This window comes from Pleurodeles waltl, chromosome 6 (assembly GCF_031143425.1).
Source record: "Pleurodeles waltl isolate 20211129_DDA chromosome 6, aPleWal1.hap1.20221129, whole genome shotgun sequence".
In the NCBI taxonomy this organism is placed as follows: domain Eukaryota; kingdom Metazoa; phylum Chordata; class Amphibia; order Caudata; family Salamandridae; genus Pleurodeles; species Pleurodeles waltl.
Window position 1 is genome coordinate 169,506,037 of NC_090445.1, and position 10,868 is coordinate 169,516,904.

The following is a 10,868-nucleotide window of genomic DNA, read 5'->3' on the forward strand; positions in this document are numbered from 1 at the left end:
TTCTGAAATCACACCCGCAATGCGAGGATCTGTCTTGAGAAAAAAAACATGTACCCAGCTCAGTATGTGATTTTTTCCTGCACATAGGGAAAATGCGTGCGCTTATCCTGTCTGAGACTGCCAGGACTCCCTGCCTAGGACAAAAGAAAATCATTCTATTGACCATCTCAAACATGGGGGCTCCTCTGACACCATCCTCATTGGCGTTGGATCTATACAGTAGTTTTCCCCCACACATCTGTGTGGAGAAGTGTGGCTCAATGGTTAGAGCGGCAGACCCTGAAGCAGAGATCTGGCTCAAGACCAGGGTTCAAGTCCCGCTTCCGCAGGTCTTGGGCTCAATTCCCCTTGACCAGATAATTCTCGCCTCCATGCCTAATCTAATTCATGGGTCCCACTCTGGGCAATAGCTTGCTTAATCTCCACAACGGCCCCAACAGTGCTTGGATGCCTGGCTTCACCCTGGGGGTGCTCAGGAGTGGGCACCTCACAGGGAAAAGCCAGGAGGGGTTCCATAGTGGTATGAGTACAGCGCCTTGAGGCCCTAACGGGTGAGTAGTGCGCTATACAAGTGCTAATTTTTTTTTTTTTACATTTACATCTGTTCAGCGCCGGGATACCTTTGCAGGTAGGTTTTAGAACTACACATAACAACTGTCTGGACACCCACAATGCCTGCACACAAATACGTGGGGACGCGAGAGGTCGACAGATAGGACTGCTCCCAAATCTAAGAGGCTGACCCATTAACACCACCATCTAAATGAAGCCTCTATGAACTCTGACCAGCAAACGCTCTAATTCAATTGGATCTCTCAGTACCATGTGAAAGCATGCAATGTTGTTCTCATTTTAAAGGGTAAAAACGAAGGGGGAAATGTAATTTGCTGCACTACATTCTGTGAAAGGTGGAAAGCAGGACAGTGCCTTATCTATAATGATATGGCAGTGCTACTTTGCACCACGCACACAAAAGTACACATCAGTGTGCTTGATTCTAGCATAAGTTTTGAACTCAAAGTGTACAGTTCCAGTACAAACCACTATGCTTATACTACTTTAAAACGTCTCCCACTCTGTGTGCAGCATACATGCAATTGGGAGTCAGCCTCAAGGAGGTGTATTTTTTGGGAGGCAAAGTCTGATCTACAAATGTTAGTAGAAAGGTCTTTACATCAAAAATCATAGGTAACAGCAAATTAATGGCCAGATGCACACATGAGGCACCCCAGCGATGTAAAGCAGTGCATAGATCTACTTTCTGTTCCTCTTTGGTAACTTTCCAGGGCAAAACACGTTTTCCACTGGAAAGTTAATCCCAAATCAACACGTTGCACCCGTTTGCGCCACGTTTGATGACTTTGTCGCTAAATCAGGACCTACACATTTAGCAGGCCCATTTCTTAACAGTGACAATGCTTCACATTAAGGTACTCCAAGCAAATGTTTGGTATTTGTTAGACCTGGCATCGTTGGCATGGTTTCCCCTGACTTTTTTCCTTCACACCTCCTGTTTTGCGGACATCGTCTTTGCTGGCTTTAGGACTGCTGGCACCTTACCACTGCTATCCTGTACTAAAGTGCATGTGCTCTCTGCTTAAAACATGGAAACATTGGCTTCTCCACAATTGGCATATTTAATTTACTTATAGGTCCCTAGTCAAGTGCACTGCACTACCTGTGCCCAGGGCCTGTCAATTAAATCCTACTAGTGGGCCTGCAACACTGACTGTGCCACCCACTTCTGTAGCAATTCAGACATGTCTCAGGCCTGCCATTGCAGAGCCTGTGTGCAGTTTTAAACTGCCATGTTGACCTGACATTGTAAACCTCTTGCCAGGCCCAAACCATCCTTTTACACACAGATATATATATCCAAGGGCAGGATACAATGTATTTAAAAAGTATAACATGTACTGTTAAGTTTTACATGTCCTAGTAGTGAAAAGCTCTTACATTCATTCTTTTCTACTGCAAGGTCTATCTCTTCCAAGGATAACATTGTGATTACCTTATTCTATTTTAAAAGTGTAATTTCCAATTGGGAAGAGATGGAACCCCCAAGTTTGGTGTCTCTGAAATCACAATTTAAAATCACAACTTATAGTGAAGTTGGGTTTTGAATTGTAATTCTGAAAATTACACTTTTAGAAAGTTGGAATTTTCTTACGTTAGCCATTTGGTGCCTTCTGCCTGTCTCTGAATACTCGTCTGGAGTGGGTGACAGCTGGGCTTTGTGCATTTCCTCAGGACAGGCTCACACAAAGGGAGATTAGATGTGACTGATGGGCAATCCTTGGTAGGATGGGGAGGGAGTAGCTGACACACACATGAATAGGCTGTGTCCTGCCCCACATCAAGGGATGCATCCCTTCCTGTAGTGAGTCTGGAGGCAGGGCACAAAGAGCAGGGACTCTGTGCCCTTCAAAGGCATTTTTTTGAAGTGTCCCCACTTCATAGGCATAACCGGGTACAAGTACTGGACCTCAGACACACCATCCCAGTACACTTCTGGACCTGTGTATACTCTGCAAGGAAGAAGGACTGCTATGCTGCTAAAAGGACTGCCAATCTGCTGGATGGCTACTCTGCTGGACTCCTGCTCTGCTGTGCTGACCTGCTGCCCTCCTTGCCTGGGAGGGAGAAAGACGGGACCAGCATCTCGGAAACCCAAAGCCAAAGTGACTCCAAGACTTGCTGGCTTGCCTCCTGATTGAAGCCTCGGGGGACATAAAAGCATTCCAGCTCACCTGCTACAGCACCTGGCCTCTGCCAACTGTGAGTCTTACCCTTTCAAGTGGTGCCAATCTAGTCTTGGGTCCCTGGAAGTGGTGCTCCAGTCAAAATCAACGTACTGACATCCTTTACGCCACTCGGAACTGATGCCAATGCATTGCTCCTGCTGCAAGGATCAAAGACATTGCATCGTCGATGGTGCTGCGCATGACCTTCATTTCTGACGCATCTCTGATTTTGAGAGGCTTGAAACCGAACCATTGCCTACATCCTAAGGATTGATGGAACACATCACCTCCCCTGCTCCTCACATATCCCTCGACATTGATGCAAACAAGGTACTTTGCAGCAGGTCAAGGCTGGTTCCTGTATCAAACACGAGCTCCATCGCGGTCAGCCTGAACATTTGGATTTGACCTGGTCTAATGCGACCAGACAGCGTCAGTTGGTGCCTTATGCTTTTAAGCACTACATTTCAGTTTATTCTTAAAAAAATCATATTTCAAGTTCTACTTATTGGATTTCTGTCATTTTAGTCTTGTTTTGTCCATGAAATTACGTTCTATTTTTTAACCAGGAGTGGTATCTTTTTGTGTGGTGTTGTCACTGTTTTACTTTTTGAAGTGTTGCACAAATACTTTACACATTGCCTAACAAAGCCTTACTGCTCTGTGTCAAGCTACCAGGGTGTGAGCACAGGTTAATTTAGGGTGTGTTTTGTGACTTACCCTGACTAGGATTGTGGTTCCTGCTTGGACAGGGTGCACACCTCTGTCAGCTAGAAACCCAATTTCCAACAGTGCTTTTTTTCTGTGGCAACGGAACAGCTCCAACTATTAAATTGACAATTCAGTGAATGTTGTCACAAATGATCTTGAAACTCAAGTAGACATCATTAAACAAAGGCACATTCTGGAGTTTTGGTTAGTGGCAATTGTTGGTAGAGAAAGAGTAGTTAAATAGAGCTGTTATTTTAGATTTCACTTACAGGCAGCCTTTAAATGTCTGTTGCTGAAGATCAGTGGTAGACAATGCCAATACTTAGAGTGGGCTTTGGATCAGACCGTACTTAGCTTTAGGTGGCCTTCTTGTCAATCTCATTTGCTTGCTTCTTATTCAATGGCTTTCCTTCCTCTTCTGGTGTTTGTCTCTTCTCTGGAGCATAGTTAGTTTATCATCCTTTTGACTGGGTGACTCGTAGCCTTCCATGGCTCTATATCAGGGAAATACATATTTATTTTTCTTTTAGCACTCCATGTGAGTGCATGTGTTATCTTGTTCTCTACTCTGTGTGATGCTTCCCCATCACAGCCCTACCATCTGCGCTGTCAGTGTTTCACCCTCTGCCTCTTCTCAACCCACTTGACTTTGCATGTCTTTTTTTTAATCTAACTACTCCACCCAGCACCTTCATTGGTCTCTCTAGCTCCCCTATAGCCCATGCCTCTCTGCAGTGTTTACCTATCCCCTCCCATACCCATTACATAGTTGATGAACTGCCCATTAGCATTGTGGTTCATTTGTTTTAAAAAAAATCTTTTTTGGGGAGCCTAGCATTTACAAGTTGATGCCTTGCTTCCAATTTCTAAATAATGTGCTTCCCCAAGCTTTTTATATTTTTGTAATTTATTGTTCATGGATTGGTGTCTGTCATCTTGAAACAGTAAAAGAAATAACGGCAACTGCAGTATCATGATGCATCTGTGCACATGTGTGGTGATGCATCCATATATATGCGATTGTTCTGGCTGGGGCTGGCATAGTTTCATGATTCATAGGTGTGATTGCACGATTAAACATGCACACATATTCATCATCACATTGGAGCTTTTAGTATTTGCTTTCTTTTTTTTTGCTGATATCTTTCATCATCGGCAATAACCTTTCTTTTCTTTGGCAATAAGCATGAGGCACGTAAAAAGGTGAGACTTATTGGCATTGCCAATGCTTATTCCTTTTTGTTGAAAAGCCCCTTTAAAAGAGCCATTTAGTGCTAGTCCTTGCCCTGCTTTGCTAACAGTCCAAAACAGCATACATTCCATAATGTTCCTTGCTTTGATGATGTCTGCGTGTGTTCTGAGCCCTGTTGTGACATCACTCACCGGATGGCTCTTTAAGTTGGTGTGAAAGTGGAGGAGTAACATTCTCCACATGTGCGAGTAGGTACTTCAGATGTGGGTCACCTATCCAGCATGTAGATGAGACTGAATGCATCCTCATTCGTTTTAAAAAAAAATATGGGGAAGATATAAGAGCCTCTAGCGCCTCCTTGCGCCACAGTAGTGTAATTTTTTTTAACGCAAAAGTATCCCAACAAAGCAAAATCGTTGCGCCCAATTTACAAAGTGGCGCAATGCATGCATTGCACCACTTTGTAACCCTTTGCGCTACATTATGCCTTCACCAGGCATAATGTATTCAAAGGGGGCGTTCCCGTGTTAGGGGGGCTGAAAAAAGGGTGCAAAGAAATCTATGAGATTTCTTTACGTCATTTTTTTCAGCACTTTTTTTCAGCTCAGAGCAGGCGTTAAAAGGAGGCTCCCTTTGTTTACAGTGGGCATCAATGGGCTTTGCAGGAATAACATAAAAAAATTTTACGCTAATTATGCAAAGCGCCGAACTAGCGTAAAAGATTCTGACGCAAGTGCCCTAACTACCACCATAGTGCGCCGTATCTTAGACACAGCGCACACATGGTGGCGTTAGTGGGTGCAAAGGGGGGCAAGAAAAGTGGCAGTGAAGGGGCGTGGCCACGGGCGTCAAGATGGCGGTCGCACTCTAAAAGTGCTCCGGACCCCTCCGTCATCCGCCCAAATCCACTGTCATAAACTATCCTATTTGTCCCATTCGGGACCCGAGGGGTGTCTTGGAGGCCCCCTGACTCCGAGACCTCAAAATCCGGAGCGCGGGAGTGCCTGCCGCCGTTGGGGAGCGGAGCCGATCCGGGGACCAGGCCGCGCAGGGGCAGGAACCGGCCTCCGGCCAAGGCAGCCTGACGAGCGGCGTACCAACCCCGACCGTCGGGGACCGACCGGGGCTGCCGGAGCAGCGCCCGGGGGCACCGCACCATCTAACGCGCTCGATGAGGGGCCAAGCGGGAGACCGCATGCGCGGACGGCGGCGCTGAAGATGGGTGGATCCGGCTCAGCGGACCGGTTGCCGGGAGCCCGAACATCGATGCACTGATTGACTAGGGCAGCGCGACCTCAGGTAGGAAGAGTAGAGGAGCGCGCTCAGAACCCCGCACCCTCTGGGCCCCGAGAGCTATTATCACACACCACTAAGAAGGGGTCGATTGGGCCTGCGACCCGGAACCCGGGAACTGCTGGACCTTGGCAGCGACCAGAGGGGGTGTCCCCTTCCCCGCCCCATCCGCTGACTCCCCCCCTGAAATGTGAAACGCCGAAAATGCACCTGCTCCGGCACGGGAGCAAGAACAGAGGAGGGAGTAGAGACAAGGGCCTGACTCGGGTGGATCCGTGTGCCAGAATCCTGGAGCCTGCACCTGGGGGGATGTCGAACTGATAGAAAAACAACTTCGTGAGCTCCCCCCCCCCGCCCGGGGTCCGCGGAGTCTTGGCCCCGAGGGATGCTGGCCCGGGGGCGGCCCTGGGTCGACGCCGTCCCGCGCCTGCGGGGGCACCAAGCACCATAGGCCCACCAAGAGTGCGCCACGACAACAATTGGGCTCACCTGATGTGGGACTCCTGCCCCAGAACAATCCGACAAACCTTAATTCCTAGGACATACCACGTGGGGGACAAGTGATCCCAGTGAAAGACCTGGTGGCCAACCTCTGTTCTGCGCCTGGCCAGAACTCCCTCACCGGGGTGGCCGCCGCCCGGACAAGAGACACACGACCCGTATCGTAGTTACGCACCGCTCCCACCAGATCACATCTGCATTTCCTTGGCCCCTCGGACAACATGGGTAAAGATAGAGCCGCCAAGCAGGCGCAGCCATCCCAGCAGAGGATCGACCAATTTACCACACCAACGGTCCCCAGAACCGGAGGGGACGCTCCACTTAATGAACAGACTGCAGACGGGGTCAGTGCTATCCTTCTCGCAATTCAAACATCGCAACGGGCAGTGGAAACCAAGATTGGTGAGGTGAGGGAGGAGATGGGCCTCGTAAGGCAAGACCTTAGAAATGCGGTGGGCCGCATTACGGAGGTGGAGAACCGTGTCTCGCAGACAGAAGATGACTTGGCCGACCTTAGAACCATGGTGGCTCAGCTGCAGACTAGGACCGGCGAACTCCACCGCAGAGCGGAAGACGCAGAGAACCGCTCCAGGCGCAACAACCTACGCTTCGTGGGCGTACCGGAGGGAGCGGAAGATGGCAAAGCTACTGAGTTTCTAGAAAATTGGATTAAATCCTGGATACCGGAGAACACTCTCTCACCTTGGTTCGCAATTGAAAGAGCGCATAGAGCCCTGGCCCCACGGCCCCCCCCGGGCGGCCCACGAAGGCCCATGATAGCGCGCTTCCTTAACTTTAAAGACCGCGATGCGATCCTCAGAGAAGCCAGGCGCTCCCCTGACCTCCTCTGGGACAATAAAAAAATGTTGGTCTTCCCGGACTACACTCGGGAGGTCCAAACCAAACGCCGGTCGTATGAACAGGTGAAACAAAAGCTGAGAGCGATGCAACTCTCCTACATGCTCCTCTTCCCAGCGCGCCTGAAAGTAATCCTTGCCGGCAAAGCACACTTCTTTGAGTCACCTGAGGAGGCGTGGGACTGGCTGACAGAAGAGGGCATTGGGAACCGAAGGGGTCCAATTGATTCATCTGGAAGCCTCCGGAGGGCACGCCCGAGCACGCAACCGATCGAGCGGAGAGGTCGGAAACGCACCAGATCCAGAAGAGGGAGACCGAAGAACTCCTACGCCCAAACGGTCGAGGATAACGAGCCGACCCTGGCCCCCACGCTGGGGGAGGGACCAACGGTTCAACCTGGAGAACAGACCTCGAAAGAAGAGCAACGAGTGGACCGTCTGAGCCAGTCTCCTGAACTTGGTTGAAGTATGGGGTGGGGGGGAGTTGGGGAGTTTAGAGCTCACGTTAGGGCTTAGTGATATGGTTGTGACAAGTTACTACAGCAATACACACACCCGCCGCACAGATCCTTTCCACTCAAGGTGCCTATCCCTGGCCCCCTGGTCAGGACCCCGAATTCCTATAATGCAACTATGGCACACACGGTCCCCGCATTGACACAGATTCTCTCTTGGAATGTTAATGGCCTCCTGGATAAAATCAAAAGATCAGCAGTGTTTAACACCCTGCGCAGGTATGCCCCATCAGTGGTCCTCTTGCAGGAAACCCACCTATTGGGAACCAAATGCCCTGTCCTAGCACGGGGAGGGTTTGACAAAGCTTTCCACGCAGGTTTCTCGAGAGGTTCCAGAGGGGTGGCCATCTTATTCCATCGTTCACTGCCCATAGTGATTACAGCCACACAATCAGACCCACAGGGAAGATTTGTAACAGTGACCGGTATGCTGCACGGATCACCGATAAACTTCGTATGTGTATACGCTCCCCCAACTGGCTTTGACACCTTCTTATCAACTCTCCGCCGGACGATTATAGGCCTCCCACAGGGGCTCACACTTATTGGAGGGGACTTCAATTCGGTCCTGGATCCTAAAGTAGACGTGTCCGGACCTATCTCATCCACCCGAGTAGGGAGAGCAGCCAAATTAATTGGTTGGGTAGCAAGTCTAGCCCTATGTGACGTATGGAGGACATGGCACCCCAAAACACAACAGTACACACACACCTCAGCGGCTCATCATTCTCAGGCAAGAATTGATCTTATGCTCATGCCAGCCCTGGACGTCCCTAGAGTCACTGGCGCTGAGATATTGTCCCGGGGAGTCTCGGATCACTCTCCAGTCCGAGTCCGAATAGGAGACATAGCCCCAAATCAGCGTCCCATATGGCGCATGAATGCATGGTACCTACAGAATAACGAATTCACTCTCGATATAAGAGACCACCTCACCGAGTACTTTGCGCAAAATCTGGGATCCGTACAATCCCCGGGCATAGTTTGGGCGGCTTGTAAAGCCACACTCAGAGGCTATGCCAGGTACCGTGTGCGCACTCGCGAACGGGCACGAGATTTACAAGTGACAACCCTCGAAGCCAAAGCCCTAGCCCTGGAGCAGTCAGAGACTACCGTGGCTTCAGCATCTGCACTAAGGCGTTTAGCGGTGATTAGGGAAGAAATAAGAAAGCTGGTGTTTGAGGCCGCGAAGCACACATGGAGGGCATCGGCGGCTCACGTGTATGGATGGGGCGATAAAAATGGCAAACTCCTGCATTGGTTGGCCTCACGACCGCTAGCCAACAGAGTTGTCCCAGAGGTTGCGGACGAGACAGGTTCAATCGCGAAGACCCCTCGGGAAATTGCTATGAGCTTTGCCTCATACTACACCCAACTATACGCTGAACGCCCTCGCCCGCAAATTGAAAGGGAATCTCCCCTACTGGACGACATAACCCTCCCTAAAATCCCGCAGGCTGCCACGGAGATCCTGGAGGAACCTATAACCTTGGCCGAAATAACAACGGCCATGTCCGGGCTAGCATCGGGCAAAACTCCTGGGCCGGATGGCTTTCCATCCGAGCTCTACAACAAATGCGGGGACATCCTAGGTCCCCACCTGCTCGCCATGTTTAACGAAGCAACAGAAAAAGGACGCTTCCCCGCAGAAATAGACCAAGCCACAATAGTGGTGATTCCCAAGACTAGCCCTCCAGCGCCCGACCGTTCAGCCTACAGACCCATCTCCCTGCTAAACGCGGAGATTAAAGTTCTCTCGACATTGTTGGCCACTAGGCTAAGGGTAGTGCTCCCCTCGCTGATACATCCAGACCAGTGCGGCTTCATGCCCTCACGCAGCACCAGACATTGCATTAGGAGGTTACATAATGCCCTAGCTCGACGCGACACCTTGTCCAAGTCCCCCCTCGCTCTCCTGCTAATAGGCTTTGAAAAAGCCTTTGACACTGTGGACTGGACGTACTTAGAGCACGTTTTAAAGAAAAACAGTTTTGGACCTAAATTCCGAAACCTAGTAAAACTACTTTACTCCGACCCGACAGCCCGTATTCAGGTGAACGGGGTGACATCCGATCCATTCCCTATCTGTCGCGGGATCCGCCAGGGTTGCCCTCTATCACCGTTACTCTTCGCCCTGGCAGTAGAGCCCCTGGCAAAATTACTGAGAGAAGACCCACTGATATCAGGCTGGGCATGGCCGGCGGGACCAGAGGACAGAGTGGCATTGTATGCTGATGACCTCCTCCTTTACCTCTCCAACCCGGCAATGAGCGGCCCGCGGGTCCTGGAACTCCTAGAACTCTTCTCGCAAGCCTCAGGGCTTACCCTAAACGCCAACAAATCCCTACTGATCCCACTACACCCCTCGAGAGACTGTGTTAACTGGCAGGAAAACATCCCAATCCGCCGCAATAGTTTTAAATATCTGGGCGTCCACATAGCTCTGCTCCCAGAGCTAGCTTGGGAGCTGAATATCACACCGCTCCTTAAAAACTCCAGGAGAGACCTTCAACGTTGGCAAAATCTACCGCTCAATACGCTGGGGAGAATAGCCCTATACAAAATGATGGTACTCCCCAGATTCCTATACCAGCTACAAAACTTTCTGCACTTAATCCCTCGGAAATGGTTCAACGAGGTCGAGACTGCGGCACGCCAATTTCTGTGGCACGGCTCACGGCCCAAGCTGGCTTTAGTTACGTGTCAAAGAAACGTCTATGAAGGGGGACTGGGGATGTCCAACATTTATTTCTACTACCTAGCTATGCGCCTACTGGTGATTAATGACTGGCTAACGGGGGGTTGGACCGATCCCGCGTACAGACTGGAACTTCAGGAGATGGGTTACAATGGGGTTTTCAACGCCCTGTATGGAGGCGAGATTCTAAAATCCACCCCAGAGGTGACCAAGCTGGTCCTCATGGGATGGCGGACTGCACAGAGAGCCACGGGGTGGTGGAATCGCCTAACTCTCCAGACACCTCTTTGGCAGGGGAAATGGCTGGGGGAGGTCTCCGCCCTGGAGGGCTTCCGGAGCTGGGACAATATTGGGATA